We start from the raw sequence: 23115 nt of genomic DNA, 5'->3' as shown, positions 1-23115 counted from the left end.
GTATTTCATCTTTACTTTTCTCAGCGTAATGACTAAGAGCACAGACTCTGAAGTCAGACAGCCTGGATGGGAATTTCAGCTCCAACGCTGACCCTAAGCAAGTCACTTTATCTCTCTGGGCCTCAGTTTCTCATCTATGAAATGGGCAGCTGACAGCACCTTATAATAGATCCCTAGCACATAGTAAATGATATATACATATAATAATTCCATTTTAAGATATTTAGTCTCAGCTTCCTCTTTCCTTGGCTTATGACTAGTGAGTACATACAAAAGAAAACGGGCAGAAGGGAATGGCTCATTGTGCAGAGCTGCAACCAAAGGGAGGGAATGTTTTTAATAAAGAAGACATCAGAGTTGATAGGCATGATCTCCATTTATAAATGGGGAAACAGAGGCTCAGAGAGGGTGAGCCAGTTGACTGAAATCACACAGCCAAAAAGCAGCAGGAGGATTTGAACTCAGGTCTGTCTGATATCACAGCTCGTGTCCTTCGTCCCAATTCCAATAGGGCCCATCTGGGGGGTTCATGGAAAGATCTGGTGCCTGGCCCTGCATTAAAAATGGAACTATGAGTCACCAGTCGTCCCTGGGGAGGGCTGGCGAGTGAGAGGGCCCCGCAACGGGGCAGAATGTTCCGCCAGATGCAGAGGCGCAGCTGCCAGCTCCACTCCGTCTCTTTCATGCTGAGGAAGGGGGGAGGAGAGCATGGCGGAGCAGGGGTCACGGCCAGCGGAGTGCAGCCTGGACTCGGGCCACGACTTGGGGGGGTGACGTCAGGCTCACACATCTGGCCTCTGGAATGCTGAGGCCCCAGAGGATGGGCCCGAGTCTCCGCTTCTCCGTGCAGCGGGCTCCTTTTCTGGAGCAACCCAGGCAGCCTCATTGAGAAAAGTCTCGAGCATTCTGGGCCCTCCTGGACCAACGCAGGTGGTGACGTGATGGGCATTCTTCACCCAAGTGATGAAGCCCAGATCTCTGAAGACACAGGGTCAAGAGAAGCAAGACTCCGGGATGGGTTCTGGCCAGCGCCTTGGTGTCCTCACCCTTGGCCGGCTCTGGAGGCCAGAGAGCAGGCCGGACCCCCAGCACCATGGTGGGCGCTCGGTCAACGCTGCTCCGACCACCTGAATCCACGAATGAATAAGCGCGTGTGTTGAATGGCGTCTCACCCAGAGCCGCCGTGCTGCTCAGAGGCTTTGCGCCTCCCCTTCCTTTTCTGGTCCCAGTTTCCACTTGGCTCCAAGGAGAAGGCAGACCTGCCTGGCCTCTTCCAGGTGCCAAACTGCAGGGTGAGCGAAGAGGAGCTCAGCCTGTCACGCCACTCCTGCCCACGGAGGGGGCCCCACCCGCCTCGTGTTCGATGCTCATGCTGGTCACCCTACCTGGGAAAGTTGGGGACTGGCCCGTGTGACTGGATGACATCGGTGATTCATTTTGGTCCCAGAGGAGACAAAAGCCCAGGTCTTCCCGAGGCCCTCTGCGCTGCTCGGGGAATGAGTCACCTGCTCCCAAGAACGCTCCCGTCTTCGCTTTGCTTGGGCCCTCGGAAATCCAGGAGCTGGAGCTTCCACTTTTCTTTGCTCCTGGGGTTTGGGGGGAGAGCGGGGGAGGCGAGTCTCTCACGGGAAGACCAGGAAGAGGAACTAAGCACTCATTCACTGCATGGTGGCCACTGAGTGGGGACAGACTTCTCAACGAAGGAGCATTTGAAGCCACCACTGCGCCGCCTCATCACAGCGCTGTCTCTGTCTGGTGACCCCTCCTTCAAACTTTCTCCCCGCAAAGTGGAACAACAACTCACCCTCCACATCTGCTGGGATTTTAAGAAGCATCCTTGATGACACGATTTGCCAGGGGCACTAGTCACCAGTTCCCTGCTTAGATCAACCATATGACCTCGATACCCCGCCAAGTGACAACTGTCCTGTGGCGCTGGCAAAGTTGTCCTGGGTCACTAAGGAGACCATGCGTGTGACGCAGGAGCGAGGCCCCTGGTGGGAGAAATCACCTTTCCGAGGGTCTCCAAGAAACTAGGGGGACCCTCTGTGATTTGTGACTTTGGCCCCCCATGCTTTTCTGGAAGCCGGACCTGCCGAAGGCTCGCCCCTCAGCTCTCTGGAGCTCAGCTGTGGGACCTGAGTCCCACGGCAGGAATTCTGAGTGGTGACGGAGCGTCACAACGCACAATTCTTGGATGCGTCAGATGAGACAACTGAAAGAAAGGGAGGTAGAAGCAGGATACCCCGGGGGGGGGGGCCTCATCGCAAACAGTGTGACGTGGGCTGAGGCACTTCCCCCCTCTGGGCTGCACGTTTTGTCTTTTCGTTTTTAATCAGTGGAGTAGAGATAATTCCCACCTCACAGGGCCGTAGGGACTTGGGCACGACCCAGCGATGACAAGCTTGGTTCTTGGGGCCCAGTCGCAGCAGGGTGAGGCACTCTCGCCACGCGGACTTCTTGTCCGTCCTCACGGTGAGAAGGTCACGGACCGGATGCACAGGGCTGCTGGCGGATTAAATGAGATCATCGTTGAAGGGTTTGTGGCGGGCGATCGTCACGTCTGCTAGCTGAGAGCCGCCGTCACGGCCATCACTGAGTTCCGTTCCTGGCGTAGCCTCGGTGTTCCCCCACTGTCCACGACCGCGGGAATGGCGACGACGCTGTTTGTAACAGAAAACAGGAAAACAGGATCGCGCAGCCTCAGCTGTCAGAGGATCCGTGGATGGAGTGATCTCCATCACCATCTTATTTTAGTGTTTTGGTTTTTTTTTAATTATATGGTGTATTTGTGTGTGTGCGTGTGCGTGTGCGTGTGTGTGTGTGTGACAGAGACAGAGAGATAGAGAGAGAGACAGACAGGAAAAGGAGAAAGATGAGAAGCATCAATTCTTCATTGTGGAACCTTAGTTGTTCATGGATTGCTTTCTCATATGTGCCTTGACCGGGGGGCTACAGCAGAGTGAGTGACCCCTTGCTCAAGCCAGTGACCTTTGGGCTCCAGCCAGTGACCCTGGGATCATGTCTTGAGCCTGAGCTCAAGCTGGCAACCTCGGGGCCCCAAACCTGGGTCCTCCATGTCCCAGTCTGACGTTCTATCCACGGCACCACCACCCGGTCAGGCGATCACTGCCTTATTTTAGATTGTCCTCTTATTTTGCCACCAGGGATGTGGTGGCCCACGAGGGAGGGACACCCAGCCCGAGGTCGTCACAAGCTCACTTTTGCCCATCCAGAGTTTTCAGCCAACCCTGCTTCACTCAGCAGACTATGGCCATTTAGAGTGAAGACCAGCTCATGGCCCTCAGTTTCCCCCTAGGAACTGCTGTGTGACGGCCCGGGGTGGGAGGCCAGGGCTCCAGGCTGGCCGGAGTCACCCGGAGAGAACTGGGGTTGGGGGGGCAGCAGGGAGAGGCCGACGCCCTTCAGACGCCCTGCCCCATCGCCGCACAGCGGGGGAAATACTCATTTCTGCCTCGCCAGCTTGTTGTGAAGAATGAATCAGGAAATAATGCAGGCCCGGCGGTTAGGACGGTGCATCTGCGTTCCCAGGGTCCTTCCCCTCTGGTTCTGGGTCGGCTCGCTAGGAACCAGAGCCCCCACCTGGGGTGGGAAAAGAGACCTTTAGGTTGGTGGCTCTGCAGCAGAAACTTCAGGAAGCAGGGCTGAGAGGACTTCTAAGAAAGAGGGAGGTGGGAAGGGACACACTTGTCCCAGCCTGAGGGCCAGAGGTCAGCCTGGCTGCTGGCCCAGAGTCTGGCTCTTCGGAGGCGTCCCCAGCCTCTGGCCCGGCCGTCTCAGCTCAGCCCACACACGTGGTCCAGGCCAGCTGTGAGGCTGGGATCGGCCTCCCTGCAGGTCCTTCTCCAGGCGTGCCTCCCAGGCCCTCCCAGCCAGATGCCTGAGGCCCAGGCCAGGAGGGAGGTGTCCGGAGCCAGGACGAAAGCCCTCTGTCCCCTTCACCAGGCGGGCAGGTCCTTCGAGAGCACTGTAAGGCCTGTACCGCGGGGTCAGCAGTCCTGAGGTCCAACCTGGTTCTGCTTTCTTTTGCGAGAACCCTGGTCATAGGCCCAAATGGCTCTGAGCGCGTTTTCTTCTCTATAAATGGGGGAAATCATAGCAAGGCCACCTGGGGGCAGGTGAAGGCTTCCTCTCTCTGAGCACCTGGTACGGAGCAGGTGTCCCGGTTATGCCAGTTCCTGCTCGTGTAGGTGGGAAATGGTGCTGGGACCTTGGCCTTCTTAGGGCCCGGCGTGGGGATTTCTCAGTGCTCTTCTGTGCCTTCCGTTTCCTGGGGGGGTCTCACTTAAGTTATAGACATTATGAGGGCCCCTGCTCTGGGTCTAGCAGGGAGTCTCCCAGGCAGAGTCCCTGACCACAGCCCAGGGTGCTGTGAGGTCCTGCAAGTCAGGAGCCTGTGTGGCTCAGGACCAGCCCCCAGGCGCCCCGGAGCGTGGGGGCGGGGCCCTCAGCACAAGCAGAAGCCCGTGATACAGCCCCGCGCGCGGAGCACCGCGTGGCGGTTACGTTAGATAAGAAGGCTCTCTGTACGGTGCCTGGAATTTTCTCTGAAACACCCAGAGGCAGGGCCGGTTGGCTGTGTCAGACAGTGAGGTCACGAGGATGACTCACCCCAGGACCGTGACCCACTGGAGCTCCGGGCCTGGGCTCCCGAGAGGCAGGTGGCTTGGGGACCCAGTACCCCCCACCCCCACCCCCAGAGCCTGCTCTAGTCCCTCTTTCTCAGTTACCCCGACCCGACCTGATCCACCGGGAGGGGAGGGGAGGGGTCCAGGCTGCCAGTCTAGATGGGGGCGGGGACAGGGACTTTTGAAGGGATTTTGGAGGGCTCAGCGGTGCAGCTCGACCGCCTCAGGCTTCACCTGCCTGCCTCAGCCCCCACTTTGATCTTTCCTCCCCGAGAGCTATTTTTGGGCATTTCCTGTCCCTTGAATAGGTGAAGTAAAAGGAAGTGAAAGACACGCTCAACCAATGCTCAACCTGTGGCTTCTCCTAACAGTCGGCAAATGAGGTGACTGTGGGGGAGGGGTGGAAAATGGCAACGCAGAAGAAGGGTGCACAGTGACAAGTGTCAGTGCCCCCCCGCCCGCTCTGTCCCGTGTGATTGATGACAGACCTTCTCACAGCTTTACAAAAAGAGGCCAGGGAGCTACTCTAGACACAGCCACCTTGCACTGCACAGCCACGGAGCCCCTCCTCGGGGCCAAGCACTGTACAGACCCCTAGCCACCCCTGCTGGACATCACAGATAACCTTTAGGAAGGTCGTCTTCAGCCCCGGCTGGACACTGAACCCTTGGGAAAGTTTTGAAAGCAGCCCCTATGTCCAGGCCCCCCCACTAGGTGAGTTACAGCAGAAGCTCTGGGGGTGGGACCCAGGCGTCAGGACTTTGAAAATCCCAGCTGGTTCAGATGTGGAGCCATCGCTCCACGGGCCTCCCAGCAGCCGGCCCCGCCATGTGGCCGGTGGGGTGGAGCTAATGTGGCCAGGAGTCTGTGCTTTGAGATCTGACAGTGTTGCTTTCTGTCTGGGAAAATGAAAAATGGAGAGGAAAAAAAAGATTTTTTTTTTTTAAAAAAGCCAGAGAAATATTCCTTTATTATATCATAATGTCACATTGTCTCTCTTTCTCTCTGGGAAGGTTACTTTGCCAGGGCCAGGACCTGGGTGGGCTGGAGGTTCCCCTACCCCCGTTAGCCAAAGAAAACTGTCCCTAAGGGACTGGAAGATGCCACTTCCAGGGACCCGATGGTGTGTCCTGTGGAAAGCCTTTCCAGTTTGTCCTTGAACAAATGAGGCCACGTCTCCCGTTGTGTTCATTTCTACAGAAAGAATTTTATAAACACCCCATTCTGGAATTTGCTGTTTTGACAATTAGCTGGACGGGGAGAGGCGGGAAGGGTGGTCTGGAAAAGTATCTCTCGGTCACCTTGTGTGCCTCGTGTCCCAGCTGGTGTGACCTGTAACATGTGTCAATAAATACCTGCTACATAAAGGAATCTGAATAGGCAGCACTGTATGTGAGACGTCAGCGCCCCGGGCTGAGGGTTCACTGGCTCTCCCATCCGCAAGCGAGAAAGAAAGAAACCCAGGCTCAGAGGCCAAGGAAATGGAGGTGGTGGGTGCCCCGGGCTTCTCCTGCAGGGCAGGCGCCTGCTGAGCCCGCCACCCCAGCGGCCACAAGGCAGAAGCTAGGGTCCTGAGAGAGTGTGTGTGTCACCTCCTCTCTGGACCTGCAGGGTCAGGGGTTAAAAACAGCAATTCGGCCTGACCAGGCAGTGGCGCAGTGGATAGAGTGTCGGACTGGGATGCGGAGGACCCAGGTTCGAGACCCCGAGGTTGTCAGCTTGAGCACAGGCTCATCTGGTTTGAGCAAAAGCTCACCAGCTTGGACCAAGGTCGCTGGTTCGAGCAAAGGGTTACTCGGTCTGCTGAAGGCCCACGGTCAAGGCACATATGAGAAAGCAATCAATGAACAACTAAGGTATTGCAACGCGCAATGAAAAACTGATGATTGATGCTTCTCATCTCTCTCCGTTCCTGTCTGTCTGTCCCTGTCTATCCCTCTCTCTGACTCTCTGTCTCTGAAAACAACAACAACAACAAAAAAAACCAGCAATCCGGACACTGACTGGTGGGTTTGTTGCTGATGAGGGGTCACCATGCTTGAACTCTGACCTATGAACTCATCTCATTCTCACACTCCCGAGTGATGTGAGTCCTATTATTATCCTGCTGACACACGCCTTCCCTGTCACCACTCTGCCCGCAGTGACAGCAGCCTCCGCATCCCTGCCCCACTCAGAGGAGGAGCCAGGGTCCTCTCAGGGGCCCCTGGTGTCTGGCCGGCTTCTGCTCCACCCGGCCTTCTCCCTCTCCCTCTCTCTGTCCCCTCCTCCCTCCTTTCCTACCTTCTCCCTTCCTCTCCCCCACCCCCACCCTTTTCATCGGACCGCATCTCTGTCATCAGACTCATTGCATTTCACCCAAGGTTTTCATCTACCTGCATTTTCTTTCTCCTTACTTTCCATTCCCAGTCAAGCTTTCAAAAGAAAGTAAATTGTCTACTCACAGCTTTTACGTACAGGTGGGCTTTCCCCCCTTTGATTGGCATCCTTATTTAGAGGATAGAATCACATTCCATTCAATATACTGTGCTTTGGTCACCCTATCCCTTACTTTGCGAATATTCCCCCGCTCACGCTCAAGGAGGAATCGCTCCAAGCCCTCAGGAGTGAAATCACACCCTCCTCCTGGGGTGCTCTGACCCTCCCCTCCACTCCCCCATTCATTTAGCAGGCCTTTGCGAGTCCCACGCGACCAGGACTTTGTTCTAGGATTCCGCGCACAAACGCTGGCTAGTGTCCCCTGGAAGCTTACACAGAGAGCAGGGCGCCCAATATGTGGGCCAATACTGACCCTACACAGGGTCAGTATTGTGCTGGGTACTGGGACCCACAGTGCTCTGTGACAAATGGCTGGTGTCTGTCCCAGCTGTGACAATCCAGAAAGGGCTCCCAGACCAGGTGTAAAATGAACATCAACCCAAACCTGGATCTCTTTGTAATACCTCTACTGAGCTATATTTTTAATAGCATAAAATTTACCCTGTATCAGGATACAATACAATATATATATTTTTTGTTTTTGTAACTTTACCAAATGGTAGAACCATCACCATAAATCAATTTTAGAACAGTCTCATGGTCCCCCAGTCAGACCCCGCCCTTATACCCATTTACAGCTGGTCCCTGTCCCCACCTCAGCGCTCAACGTACCACACTAACCTCCTTAGTGTCTCCACCCACCTGCCCTTTCTGGACATTTCACTAAAGAGGACTCACACACTATGGGGTCTCTTGTGACTGACGCCTAACAGCAGCATACTGTCTTTGAGAGTCATCCACATGGCAGTCCCTGTCCACGACCTTTGTTCCTTTTTATTGCTAAACAGTGTTCCCGTGGATGGAGTCACCACATTTTGCCTAGGGATTAGTCAGCTGGTGGGCACTTAGGTTGTCTCCAGTTTTTTGGCTGACATGAATAATGCTGCTCTAAGTACACTGACTCACGGATCTGTGCACGGACACGACATGTTTTCGTTTCTCTTCGGCAGACACCTGTACACGTGGAAGTGCTGGGTCACATGGTTAAGTGTATGTTTAACTTTTGGAAGAACCACCAAACTATTTCCCGACGATGCTGTTCCATTTTACATTCCCACCTGCAAATGCATAAGCGTTCTCTTTCTCCGCATCTCAGCCCCCGTCTGTCATTATCTGGCTTTCTGATTATAGTCATTCTCGGGAGGATGACATCAATCACACTTCACATTCCCATTCCTGTCATGACTAATGAGGTTGAGCAATCTGTTCACATGCTTAGTAGCTATGGGTGTCTCTTCTTTGGAGAAATAGCTGTTCATATCATTTTATGATTGAGTTGTCTTTGTCTTACTATCCAGTTGTAGAAGTTCTTTGTAAATACTAGATAGAGATTTGGTTTTGCAAATATTTTGTCCTATTGCTTATCTTTTCATTGTCTTAATGGTCACTCTTCAGCACAGAAATTTTGAATCTTGATGAACTTTAATTTCTTAATTTTTTTCTATTATAAACCATGCTATAAAACATTGGCCTAATCCAAGGTTTTGAAGATTGTTTTCCTTATGAATTCTTCTAATTCTGAGTGAATTAGTATGTATGGTGCTGAGATCAGGGTCTAAAGTGTTCCTTTTGCACGTAGATGGTAGCCGACCATCCCAGCACTGTTTGTTAAACAGATTCTCCCTTCCTTTAATGAACTGCCTTGGTACTTCTGTTAAAAATCCACTGACCGTGAATACAGTTAGGAACGCTGGAATCACTCTGTACGGTGTCAGATGGGTACTAGTCTTACTGGGGTGATCACTCCATCAAGTTTATAAATGTTTAATAACTATGTTGTGCACTTGAAACTAATATAATGTCATATGTCAACAGTAATTGGAAAATAGATTAATTAAAAAAACAAACAAACACTACCCTAAGTTTCCATTGCCTGGTTGCTAGATTGGATGCCCAAAGGCTCCATTACAGTCTTCTTGTTCTCTGTCCTCACGTAGTGTCTGAAATCATTGAGTCCGAATTACAGAACAGCATGTTAGCCCTCATCAATGGCTCGTGCTTATACGACGTTATCAGGAAGATCGCTGTTAATCCTTTGGCTGGTTCATTAAGTAAAATAACCTGGACCAATTTAATAGCTTAGTCCAATTTAAGGCTGTTTCTCTGGACTCTACGCATTATTCCCAGGGCTCTGGCTCACGTACCCGGTTAAAATCAATCAGCATAGCTGGGAAGGTGCAAAAATTATTCAGGTTGCTGGGGCCTCGGTCACCTTGTCCACAGAGGGGGGTCTCCTCGTGGGTACAGCGTGAAGACGAACGAACCGGCTGTTGAAATCGTGCCCGGCACTCCCAGACCGTGCTCAGGATTTTCACCATCGCAGCTGAGCCAGCTGGTTTTGCTGACAGCCTCCCCATCACCCAGAGTTCGTCTTGGGGCCACGGGACCGAGCCTCGTTCTGTTATGAAAACTTTCAGGCGTACAGAAAGGCTGAAGGAAGAATACCATCACTGAACACCCTCACACCCACCCCACACACTCAACAACTGTTACGCTGTGCCAAACTTAATGTACTTATTTGTGTGTGTGTTTTCTTCTGAACATGTAGAGCGAGGTGCTAACATCATGACTTTTCATCACTGAACTCTTCAACGTGCATCTCGTAAGAGCAAGATATTTGCCTAAGTCACCACCCAAACCAACACGTCCGTCATCCCCTCCACCTGCCGGTCTATATTCACAGTGCCTTTGTCTCGACAGAGGGTGCTGTCAACTGTGGATTTTTGCCACTCTGACGGCTATAATTTTCTTTCCTTTTGTTGTGATTACAGATGAGCATCTTCGTACATATTCACGGCTCTCCTGCAGTTCTTTCTCTGTGAAACTCTCTGCCTGTGGCTTCTGTCCATTTTAACATCTCTTTTTGTTTGTTTTTTAAAAACACCTTAAATATAGATGGGATTAGCCTTTGTCTTTAAGTTACAAATATTGTTCCTCATTTGGCTTCTTCTTTTTTAAACCTTGCTTATGAAGCTTCTTCTTGCCATGAAAAGTTCTTATTTATTTATTTATTTAGTTAGTTAGTTAGTTTAGCTTTAGTTTTTATTGCAATTGAACTTATTAAGCTTTTTTTAGACTGTTTCTGCATTTTGAGTCCTACGCTAAAAGGCGTTCCTCCCTCCTGGATTGTAAAGGAGTCACCTCACATTTTCTTCTATACGTTGGAAGGTTCATTTTTAAAATCTAATAGATCTCGGCCCTGGCAGGTTGGCTCAGTGGTAGAGCGTCAGCCTGGCATGCAGGAGTCCCGGGTTCGATTCCCGACCAGGGCACACAGGAGAAGCGCCAATCTGCTTCTCCACCCCTCCACCTCTCCTTCCTCTCTGTCTCTCTCTTCCCCTCCCGCAGCCAAGGCTCCATTGGAGCAAAGTTGGCCCAGGTGCTGAGGATGGCTCCATAGCCTCTGCCTCAGGCGCCAGAATGGCTCTGATTGCAACAGAGCAACACCCCAGATGGGCAGAGCATTGTCCCCTGGTGGGCATGCTGGGTGGATCCTGGTCAGGCGCATGCGAGAGTCTGTCTGACTTCCTCCCCGTTTCCAACTTCAGAAAAATACAAAAAAATAAAATAAAAAATCTAGATCTCTGGCCCATTTGTTATTTATTTAGGTGTTTGGAGTAGGAGGCTGGTACACTTTTCATCTTTTTTGCCAAATGGCTGTTCTACTGTCTCAAGATCACTTATTAAAATGTCCCTCATGTCCCAGCGATTTGAGATGCCACCTTTGTCCTCCACCAAGTTTCCTTATGTACTCGGGCACATTTCTGGGCTTTCTGTTCTGCTCCATTGGTCTCTCTGGGTACTCGCGTTCCCAACCACCCCACTTCCCATCCCCGAGGCCACGTGGCATGTCTTCATATCTGGGGAGGCTTACCCTTACCACACTGCCTTTCTTTTTTAATTTTCCTGACTATTCTTGATTGTTTATTATATCATATCAACTTCATTCCAGAAACAAACAAACAAACACATTATTTTCATGAGGGTCAAGTTAAATGGATGTATTTATCTGGGCCAGTGGACATCTTTATAACATTGAAATTATGTTACTTATTGTCGGGGGCTATCTTAGGGTCATAGGCCCTGTTAAGGGTTGAATTATGCCTCCCCATAAATACAGGCTTAAGTCTTAACCACCAGCACTCCAGAATGTGACCATATTTGGAAATAGGGTCTTCGCAGTGGTAACCAGGTTAACATAAGGTCACTAGGGTGGGCCCTAATCCAATATGACTGGTGTCATTACAACAAAGAGGAAATCTGGACACAGGCACACAAACAGGGTGGACGCCATGTGAATGAAGATGGAGACAGAGGCCGGCTGACACCGCTACGAGCCGAGGAACAGCAGAAAGCGCCCGCAGCCCACCAGAACCGGGGGGCGAGGCCTGGACCGGGCTCCCCCTCGCGGCCCCCAGAAGGAGCCAACCCTGCAGAGACCTTGTTCTTGGGCTTCTGGCCTCCCCAGCTGTGGGACAGCACCTTTCTGTTGCTTTAAGCTACTCTGCTGTGCTACTTTGTCACAACAGCTTGAGCAAACCACTCTGGAGCCCCTGGAACGTCTCTTGGGCCCGAAGTGAGCAGCCAGCCGCGACTTGAGGACATCCAGAGGCATCTATCTGCGTGCTTTCCTGTTCCTGACCCCGAGTGAGCCCAACAGGCCCGCTTCTCGCCTGCCTGAAGTTGGATGAACGAACCAATGAACACCTTGGAAAGCCGGAGGTGTGACTTCACCCTCGGTGGGTGGCCAAACCCTTTGAGGTCAAAGCCAGTGAATGAATCATCTGTGCGATGCAGCTCAGTGAGTCAGGGAGCAGCACCAGGCAGAAAGCCCGAGTGCGGGGCATATTTCTTTTTTCCCTTTCCTTTTGAACCTAGAAGCAGCCCCCTAAAAGTCATCATCACCCCAAGAAAGAGCAACCGGATACAACCCCACCCTCACGACACACCCACTGTGTGCTGTGGGTGATAAGGACAAAGGGCTTAGGAAACAGAGGGAGGGGGCACCAGGCGCCCCGCAGAGCCGCCAGCTTGCCTTTGGACAAGTTAGTTCCCTTCTCTGGGCCTCAGTTAACCTCATTCCTTCACCCGGGGTGGGGGGGGGGGTGTTAACGGTACCTGCCTCGCGGGGTTAGTGTCACAATCACACACCAGAGGAACCAACCATAAAGCAGTTGGCAAAGTGCCAGGCTTATAGCAAGTGCTCAATTATCAGTAGTAAGAGCCGCCCCCAAATAACTTGCCCGCAAAAGCGAAACTGGGATGCACAATTTCTGAGTCTTGAACCACAATTTTCAACACTCTCCCCCCACCCCCAACGTTTCCTCCTCCTTCCTTCAGGGAAGGGTTTGGAATAGACAAACTATGACCTCATTTGTTCCCTCCAACACTGATTAATGTTTTCTAATTATGAAAATGAAATTATGTCTCAATTTATACTTTTTTTTATGTCTATAAAAATGAACAACAGAGAGCTGTCACTTCTCACCCAGAGCCGGGTGTGGCTTGGGGCCCTGCTGGCAGGCTGTGTCCTTGGTTCCGGACAGGCCTTTCTGAGTCATCAAGGCCCTGCTCCTTCCTGGTTGGTCCCTCTCCTGGGCTCAGCAGTGTTTGTCCAAAAACCTGCTTTGAGGTTTATGCTGGGGCCCAAGAGAGTCCAGAGACCCAGCCTCTGCTCCCAGGCTAGTGAGACAGACAGAAGTGGACAGACCCAGGGACGGTTCATACAGGCTGCTGGGACTTCAAGGGGGGGCCCACAGTGAAGCTGAGGGTTGGTCCCTTGGGGTGATTACGGTCCCATTTTACAGGGGAGGAAACTAAGGCTCCCAGGGAGAAAGTGGTCGATAATAGAGGCCCGTTTCTCAGAGGTGTTTCACACGGACATTTTTTTTTTCTTTTTTCCGAAGTTGGAAACGGGGAGGCAGTCAGACAGACTCCCACATGCGCCTGACCGGGATCCACCCGGGAATCGAACCCGGGACTCCTGCACGCCAGGCTGATGCTCTACCACTGAGCCAACCAGCCAGGGCCAGGACATTTTTTTTTTACATCAGTATTTGTCTCCAGGTAGACATCCCCTCCTCTGGGCATCTCTCCCTCATAATCCCTCCCAGCTTAGTGAGGGGGCACCTGGTCTGACCTTCCCAATATCTATCCTGGCACCTAGCACCTGGGTTGTACCTGTTTATTAGCAAGTCTGTCCCCTGCTCAAAAAAATTTTTTTTTTTTTGGAATGTTTGTTAATTGCATGACTGCAGAGTTTTAATTTGTGTCCATTGTAAACCTTTTGACACGACTCTGCTACTGGACTGAAGATGCAGCAATGCTAAGGCACTATGCACCATTAAGAGAGAAAAATGCGGCCCTGGCCGGTTGGCTCAGCAGTACAGCGTCGGCCTAGCGTGCAGAGGACCCAGGTTCGATTCCCGGCCAGGGCACATAGGAGAAGCGCCCATTTGCTTCTCCACCCCTCCGCCGCGCTTTCCTCTCTGTCTCTCTCTTCCCCTCCCGCAGCCGAGGCTCCATTGGAGCAAAGATGGCCCGGGCGCTGGGGATGGCTCTGTGGCCTCTGCCTCAGGCGCTAGAGTGGCTCTGGTCGCAACATGGCGACGCCCAGGATGGGCAGAGCATCGCCCCCTGGTGGGCAGAGCATCGCCCCCTGGTGGGCGTGCCAGGTGGATCCCGGTCGGGTGCATGCGGGAGTCTGTCTGACTGTCTCTCCCTGTTTCCAGCTTCAGAAAAATGAAAAAAAAAAAAAAAAGAGAGAGAAAAATGCTCTCAGTGAACAATGATACTCCAATTTCAGGAATGTTAAAATATAAAAAAATGTGCCTGTTTAAAAAGAAAAAAGAAATAGCAGCCAAAATGGAGTTACTTTTGCTAAACCATGTCACGAAGCCAAATTTAATAATAATCAGCCTAACTGCAGTTTGGGCCTCTCCCAGGAGCGGAATTTCAAACACACCATTCTGGCATTTCCTGACCAACACCGGAGAGGCCACCTGACTGATAAGACCCCAGCCTTCCCCTAAGGGAAAGGGGACTTGCCTAGAATACTCCATTTTTCAGACGTCTTGGTCCTGCTCTGCGGCTGCCTAGTCACGCCTTCCACTTTGTCCGTGGCCTCAGAGCGCCCTTCCTGCTGCCGGACGGGCGCTGCCCAATTCGTGAACCACTTCATAAAACCATTTCGATCGTCAAACTCACTCGGTTGAATTCCGCTTCTTAACATGCCTTCGGTCCAATGAAACACATTATGAAAGCAATTACCGCCTTTAAACATATCCAGGGGAAGAAGACTGGCCCAAGTGCCCACATATCAATAATAATAGTTCACTACTTACTCTGTGCCAAGCATTGCTGGAAAGTGCTTTTCAGCCAGGACGTCCTATCAGGGGTGGCGAATGTTTCCTGTGAGGAGACAGAAGTAAATATTTCAGGCTTTGCGAACCACACGGTGTCACAACTCCACATCCCCCTGCCCCACTATAGTGGTCACAGAGGCTAGAGATAGTCAACGAACAGGAGTGGTTGGGTTCCAATAAAACTTTATTTATGGATACAGAAATTTGAATTTCATATAACACTCCCATCACAAAATATTCTTTATTTTATTTTCCCCCAACCATTTTATTTTGTTTTTGTTTTTTTTACAGAGACAGAAAGAGAGAGTCAGAGAGAGGGATAGACAGACAGGAACGGAGAGATGAAAAGAATCAATCAATCATTAGTTTTTCATTGCGTGTTACAACACCTTAGTTGTTCATTGATTGCTTTCTCATATGTGCCTTGACCGCTCCCCCAACCATTTTAAATATATAAGCCAGTTTCAGCTTGTGGATTGTTTAAAGAGAGGGGGGAGCAGGCTGGATTTGGCTCCAGTCTCATCTGATCTCCATGTTCGCTCTGTAAGGCAGATGCTATTAGTGTCCTCATTTTACACGTGAGGAAACTGAGTGTCAGAGAGGTAAAGTAACTTGCCCAAGGACACACAGCAGGCGAAGGCTCAAGCTGGGATTCTAACCCAGGCAGTCTAACACTGTAACGTAAGTTACCCTAGATACAAATATCATTTAGCCTAAATTTGGTTGCCTGTTAAGTTTTAACTTTTGTTCCTAATTACAAAAGTTTCATGTTTTTGTTGAAAAATTCAAACCATACAGTTATGAGGAAGAAAATGAAAGTAACCCCACCCTCCAGAGATAAATACTTGAGGGTTCAAACCCACAGCTCATATGACACTGACTAGAGTTAGAATGTTCTGAACATGGTGTGACTTTGGGTAGGTTGCCTAACCTCTCTGGGCCCTTGGCTCAGATGAGGGGGCTGGCTGCGATGATGCAGTTCTGCAGGAGTTCTGTTTGTAAGGATTGTGCAAAGCCACCGGCTCTCTCCTAACTGCCTGTGTGTAGAGGGTGAAGTCACCCCTTGCCAGCCCCACAGGATGGACCAAGTGGCTGCTCAGCCTCCCTGCCTGTGGCTCCCCCAAAGCCCAAGCACTGAGCGACTTGGAAGAGGCAGCAGGGACACTAGGGACTGATGGCAGTCCTAAGAAGCGCAGGCTCCTTCCAAGGCTGGTGCCAGGGACCACTCTGCCCAGAGAGCCGAGTTCCAGGCAAGCTGGGAGTGGGAGGCTTTGGCTCACTCTGCCTGGGGTGCAGAGGCCTCGACAGGCTGAGGTTCCTATAGCAGGAGGGCTGGGTCCCCGCCAACTCTCAGTCAGACCTGCATCTGAAGAGTATCGGCTGTGCGACATGGACATGCCCCCTCTCTGAGCCTGTTCCCTGCCTGACACGGGGATAACGGCCACCTCTCAGGATTAGTTCAACAATCCTATCGTGACTTCATGAGACGACACCTGTAAGGCAGGGAAGAGGCATAAATGGCCACTTCTGTCCCCTCCTCTTCTGATATTTTTCTTCTTTTTTTTTTATATTTTATTTATTGATTTTTTAGAGAGAGAGGAGTGAGAGAGAGAGACAGAGAGAGAGAGAAGGGGGAGGAGCAGGAAGCATCAACTCCCATATGTGCCTTGACCAGGCAAGCCCAAGGTTTCGAACCGGCGACCTCAGTGTTCCCGGTCGATGCTTTATCCCACTGCGCCACCACAGGTCAGGCCATCTTCTGATATTTTTCAACAGTGCGCTTTGAAGACATTCTTCCACCATGCCACAATTTGTAGACCTACTATGTACCAGGTCTGTACCCAAGATAGGAGGGTGGGGTAGCCAACCAGGTGAAAATCACAGCCCTCCCCTCAAGCAACTCAGGGAGGGGAAGATAGGAGCTAAGACACTTTGACCCAAAGTCCTCCAGGGCCCAGGGGCCGAGTAGCTGGAGGAACCTGGAAAGGCCTCAGGGCGATGACTGGTTGCTTTAGTTTTGGAGAATGGGAGAGATCATTACTGAGCACAGCATCCTGGGGGAGGGGGGGGCAGTGTGAGCGAAGGTGGGGGGAGGGGAGGATGAGAAACATCCTGGGAGCGCAGCCGGCCGTCTGCCTGCAGAACAGCTGGAGAGTCGGTCAGATGGATGGGCAAGCCCAGTGGTGGTGGGCTTTGATCAGGTGGGGAAAGGGGAGTCATGGAGGGCACTGAGCAGAGGGAGGAGCCACCCCACGGCCCAGGGGGGACAGTAAAAGGGCCACGGGTTCTGAAAGAACACGACTGTGGGCGTTACTCCCCCTCCTGAGCAGCCCCACACCAGCCCCTTTCTTACGTGGGGCGTATTCCCAGTTTACAAATGGGGAATCTGAGACTCAGAATATAGTAGAGCCTCCTGCTCAAGGTCATCGAGCAGGCAGTGAGCTGGGGCCACTTCCTGTCATCTGTGAGAGTCCTACCCTTCCTCCTCCTGTGACCCCAGGAGAGATCCAAAGGTGACTTTGAAGGCAGGATTCGGACAGCGATGGCCAGGCACTGCCAGTTCTAGTGACACTGGGTCTCTACACCGCCTGGAACGGTGCGTGTTACTATCCCCGTCACGGGAAAGACAGACAGAGTGGAGGCTCCGTGAGGGAAGTCAATTCCTCAAGGCCACACATTAAAGGTGGGAAGTCCAGGCCAGGTCCTCTGAGTTCAAACCCTTCCCTCTACCCCACACTGCCTCCAGGTTTATTCCTAGGTGCATCTAAAATAAAAAAGAGTCTAGGTCAGAAAGGTCCAGTTCTGCTCCCACTCAACATCCATTGGCTCACCCTCCTTCGTGTCCCTCTTTCCTCTAGGCCCATGATTCCAGCCCCTTGCTTCTTCTGCAATCACCAAAGACCAGATTATGTGGGGCCTCTCTTTGGCAGCACCTCCAGCAAGAACCAGCATCTCCACTGCCTGGACTGGGGCCTCAGTGGCTACCACTTTGTCACCAGACTCCCTGATCCAAGACATCTTGTTAGTTGGTCTCAAGGAGGGACCGTCCCCTAAGCTGAGCCTCTCTCCCTACTACACCTTCCGGTGTCTTATTGTGACCTTCTCCTCAGGTTCTGGTGTCAGACCCTGTGAAGCCAGTAGCCACGGCCACCATCATAGCCGCCCGGCCCATGCAGGTTTGCATTGGATTCAGACAGACGGTAATGAAACAACAGAGCCGAGAACTGGTGGGCCATTAGCTTTAATCCTAGCTTGCACCAGGCGTGCAAGTAAAAACACACACTGGGCTCCAAAACCCACTCATTCAGTGCTCACAAAGCCACTGACTTATCTGAGTTTCCTAGAATCAAAGGTTTCTAGCTTACCAGTCTCATTCACCTCTGTTCCTCATCTCCTTTTCTCTGCACAAACTGGCTTCTCCTTCAACACTCCGCCATCTTGGTTGCCTCTCCTCTCCTCCACGTGGTCTCTCTCTGCTCTCCTTTCTCTGCTCTCTCCTCTAATGCTAATCTCAGGAACCAAGAGAGAGCAAGCTCCTTGTCTGCCCCACTTTACAGTTTAGAAATCAAAACCTTTAATCCAATATACAAACAAGGAAGTCTCTGATACAAAGTCACTTACCTGAGGTCTGATGGGATTGTACCACCCTACAGCAAAAAGGGTGGGAAAGGCTGTCCCAAAACCAAGCCCCAGGCTACAAGAATCCTGCCTGCCCACAGCCCACCCCCAACACACATTAATATAATCACACCCATCCCAAGCAATCACCTGGGCAACGGGCTTCCAAGTGGGCAGCGCCATCTTTAACAAAGTGAGCATAATATGTTTTATCTGCCCAACAGAGCCCAAAACACAAGGAGGCATGGGGGATACAGGAACTGATCTGCTGACTGACCAGTGGTGGCACAGTGGGTAGAGTGTCCACCTGGGATGCTGGGGACCTAGGTTCGAAACCCCAGGGTTGCCAGCTTGAGCATGGGCTCATCCAGTTTGAGTATGCGGTCATGTAAAGCCAGTATCTAAGGCCAGGGCCACTATCAGAGCAGCCCGGCCCTTGCAGGTTCGCATTGGATTCGGACAGTCGGTAAAAAAACAACGGAGCCACAAACTGGTGGGCCATAGTCTTTAATCCTAGCTTGCACCCGGCGGGCAAGTAAAAATACACACTGGGCTCCAAAACCCAGTCACATTCAGTGCTCACAAAGCCACTGATTTATCCGAGTTTCCTAGAACCAAAGGTTTCTAGCTCACCAGCCTTATTCTCCTCAGTTCCCCATCTCCTTCCTTATCCCAGATACAAACTCTGTACAAACTGGCATCTCACTCAGCACTCCGCCATCTTGGCTGCTTTTCCTGGCCTCCTCCACGTGGCCTCCTCCCACTGCTGGCTCTACTCTCTCTGCTCTCTCATGCTAACCTCAGGAACCAAGAGCCAAACTCCCGCTCCGTTCCCATTTTATAGTGTAGAAATCCAAACCCTTAATCCAATATACATAATAGGGAAGTCTCTAATACAAAGTCACTTCTCTGAGGCATGATAGGATTGTACCACCTTACACCAAAAAGGGTAGGAAAGGCTTAATCCCAAAACCAAGCCCCAGGCTACAAGGATTCTGCCTGCCTTTAGCCCACCCCAACACACATTAATACCACCTGGGCAACGGCCTCTTTAACAAAGTGAGCATAATACATTTTATATGCCCAACAGGTCACAAGCTTGAGCGTGGGATCGTTGACATGATCCCATGGTTGCTGACTTGAAGCCCAAGGTCGCTGGCTTGAGCAAGGGGTCACTGGCTCAGCTAGAGCCCCCCAGTCAAGGCATGTATGAGAAGCAATCAATGAACGACTAAAGTGACACAACTATGAGTCGATGCTTATCATCTCTCTCCCTTCCTGTCTATCTGTCTGTCTTCCAAAGGGGTGGGGGGGGGGAACTGCTCTGCTGAGCAGAGGGAACCCAGAGATTTAGTGAACCACAAGGAGAAGGTATGGTCCCATATATATATATATATATATGGCCTGGGTCCCTTATACCTACCATCTCTACCTGGTCCTCAAACCATCACAAAGTAGGCAGTTGTACCCATTGTACTGTTATAAAGTACTGCACCCCAGATTCTGAAAGGCACTGTACCTCACTTCATCGAGTCCACGTAGAGACACCCAGTCCAGATGAATTTTGAAGAGTTTTATTGAAGGAGGAAATTTGTTAAATATGCCGGCCGCATATGGCTGACAAGCGGCATAGCAGGCCCAAACTGTGCGCCCCGAGTATATTTCAGGGGCTGGTTATGTACCCTTTGACCATATACAGGTTGGGAGGCATGACAGCATGACACTATCATTAACAAGATTATAACATTTGTCTAGGGGATTTACAAGAAACGTTAAAACTTTCAAGGTAATACAATCAAAGACATTCACAAATCCTTTTAGTATCTATCTCTCCTCCTTTGCCTAGAGCAGGGGTCCCCAAACTATGGCCCGTGGGCCACATGTGGCCCCCTGAGGCCATTTATCCGACCCCTGCCACACTTCCAGAAGGGACACCTCTTTCATTGGTGGTCAGTGAGAGGAGCTCAGGATACATCCGCATTCTGTGCTCCTGGAGTACTGTATGTGGCGGTGCCACAAAGCAGCACGGCGGCGTCGCTCACGTACCGTACTACTTCCAGTGACGCAGGACGCACGCGTCAGGGCTCCGGAAATGCGTCATATCACTGGTTATGGCTAGCAGTGACAAATATGGAACCCAACATTGACCATTTCATTAGCCAAAAGCAGGCCCATAGTTCCCATTGAAATACTGGTCAGTTTGTTGATTTAAATTTACTTGTTCTTTATTTTAAATATTGTATTTGTTCTTGTTTTGTTTACTTTAAAATAAGATATGTGCAGTATGCACAGGGATTTGTTCATAGTTTTTTTTATAGTCTGGCCCTCCAACGGTCTGAGGGACAGTGAACTGGCCCTCGGTATAAAACGTTTGGGGACCCCTGGCCTAGAGGTATACATTAATCTCAGGATTCAAGGAAGGGAGGAAGAGCTAAAATCAATGTAGGGTGGTATGTTAATTTTGTCTCTTATTGAAGGAAAAAGGGAGTTCTTCAGATAACCTTAATCCTTTCAGAGAACTTAAAACCAAATGACCCTAGTTGTTGTCCTTGTAAGTCAGGAGACTTCTATATTCTTTTTCCTCCATTTTCCAAAGAAAGGACAGGAAAGCCTGACCTTTTCTCCCAGAATATCAATGTTAATTTGCAGCTTTTTGGTACCTTACAACAGTACAGATGTGTGCTGAGTGGCTCAGGTGGGGAAAGAGATTCACCTATGTAAAGCCAGAAGGAAGGGCCAGGGCCACTATCACAGCAGCCTCCTGGCCCATGCAGGTTCGCATTGGATTCGGACAGTTGGTAAAGAAACCATGGAGCCAAAAACTGGTGGGCCATAGCCTTTAATCCTAGCTTGCACCCGGCGTTAAGTAAAAATACACACTGGGCTCCAAAACCCAGTCACACTCAGTGCTCACAAAGCCACTGACTTATCCGAGTTTCCTAGAATCAAAGGTTTCTAGCTCACCAGCCTTATTCTCCTTAGTTCCCCATCTCCTTCCTTATCCCAGATACAAACTCTGTACAAACTGGCATCTCACTCAGCACTCCGTCATCTTGGCTGCTTCTCCTGGCCTCCTCCACGTGGCCTTTTTCTGCTCTCCTCTGCTCTCTCTAATCATCCCAGGAACCAAGAGGGCAAGCTCTCGTTCCATCCCCATTTTATAGTGTAGAAATCCAAACCCTTAATCCAATATACAAAACAGGGAAGTCTCTAATACAAAGTCACCCTCTGAGGCATGATAGGATTGTATCGCCCTACATCAAAAAGGGTGGGAAAGGCTTAATCCCAAAACCAAGCACCAGGCTACAAGGATTCTCAACACACATTAATATCACCTGGGTGATTACGTGGGCAGCGTAATCTTTAACAAAGTGAGCATAATACATTTTATCTGCCCAACAACCTAGAATCACCCAGCAGCAAAATGACCACATGGGGTTCAAGCCATGGAAAGGGATAAAGAGGAAACACCCACAGCGTTGAGCAGATGTCCAACTCCTGGGCCAGACTGTGCCAACACCACTGAATATTTGCATTAAAATGTTTTCTTTATAATTAAAAATATATATATTTTAATTTTCAAAAGTTTTTTTTAAAAAATGTAGGTAGTAGAAGTTATAATGAATGCTCTTGGTTAAAAAAAATGGGGCTGATCATATTGGAATGCTGTGGAAAGTCAGCAGCTGTAACATTTTATGATTCAATGCAAAAAGTATGTTGAGTTCCTCAGCTGAATAATTAGTATAAACAAAACAAATTTTTTTCATTTTTTTTTTTTTTTTAAGATACAGGGTGGGTGTTGCCATTTTCTGAGGACTGCTCTGCTGCCTTCAGCCAATGTTCATCTGAAGGTGGAAAACGCCCTTTAAGAAAAGGTACTCGGCCCTGAACTTTTCTAGAACTTACGCAGAAAGTCTGAGCATGTGTGGACACAAGCTAAGCCAGACAAATGCAGAAGTTGCCTCTGGTGATACAATCACAGATCAACGACATAGAGTGGCAGTGAAATCCCCTCTCTCGGGGAGGAGAGGGGAAGAAACCACAGAATGTTCCTGACTAGGCACCCCGACCCGGTGGCGCAATGTTTATATTTGTGTACCTAACATGTCCAGGCCACCAGAGCGGGCTGCACCGCCCACACGTGCCGTCACTAGGGCTCAGGGCACATCCAGTGGGGTCTTCCTAAACGTTTGTCTAGATCCTGGAAATCCTCTTTAAGCTCCTTAGGACTGGATTTCGAATTCAGCCGTTAGAGATGGCGAGCACCAGGGGAGGGGGCTGGGGTCCTCTCCTGTTCCTTGGTGGAGCCCCTGAGCCCAGAGCATAGTAGGCCCGCTATCAGTACCTATTTGGGGACTAGAGATGAGGCAGCTCCATTTGTCTTAAGCATACGGGACCAGAAACTTGCATGGGGCCCCTAGGGGGCGCCATCACCTCCCCAAAAGCTGAACCCCTCAATTAGCAAGAGCGTCTTGTGACCCCCCACATTGAGATTTCAGCCCCGACTCGCCTTCCTCCGCTCAAAGTCTTCTACGGACCACACTACTACTAAAGAACAGTTTTTCCACCAGGGATCTGATTGGAAGGTATTTTACTTATTAAATGTGCCCTTTTTTTAAAGTAACAGGAAACTGGGAAACAGGAAAACGTTTCCCTGAACCCCTCCACCCCTACTCACCTCGGTTGTTCTTGGTTGGAACATTTCTAACGTCAAAAATCTTAAAATTTTCTCAACTCTCATTTCGGGCTCCTATTCATGCCCGCCTCAACCCACCCCTCACCCTTAACAGTGTGATGTCGGGCAAGTGAAGCGCTTTTCCTTGGGACTCTGCCCCTAGTTGGGTCTGAGGAAATAGGAGAAAGGGGCACACACCACGCAAATACGCAGGAAGCCCCTTTCCGCTCCGGACAGCCCAGGGGCGCGGGGAGGGGGCGCGGCAGGTGGG

At 50.8% G+C, this 23115-nt stretch overlaps 1 protein-coding gene and 1 long non-coding RNA gene across 2 annotated transcripts in view; both read right to left on the bottom strand.

The window, feature by feature from the left end:
• The window catches only part of NEURL1B (neuralized E3 ubiquitin protein ligase 1B), a 292908-nt gene that overhangs the window by 176154 nt on the left and 93639 nt on the right, over positions 1–23115 (bottom strand). The gene's annotated exons all lie outside the window — the stretch shown is intronic.
• Positions 1185–22921, bottom strand: LOC136376183 (uncharacterized). The gene is made up of 3 exons (XR_010746152.1): positions 22848–22921; positions 14531–14597; positions 1185–2663 (listed from the first exon to the last, which is right to left on the bottom strand). It is a non-coding gene; the product is annotated as an uncharacterized lncRNA (long non-coding RNA).

This window comes from Saccopteryx leptura, chromosome 6, assembly GCF_036850995.1.
Source record: "Saccopteryx leptura isolate mSacLep1 chromosome 6, mSacLep1_pri_phased_curated, whole genome shotgun sequence".
NCBI lineage: Eukaryota > Metazoa > Chordata > Mammalia > Chiroptera > Emballonuridae > Saccopteryx > Saccopteryx leptura.
Note: the sequence above shows the minus strand (reverse complement) of the source record. Positions and strands in the feature narration are given on the sequence as shown.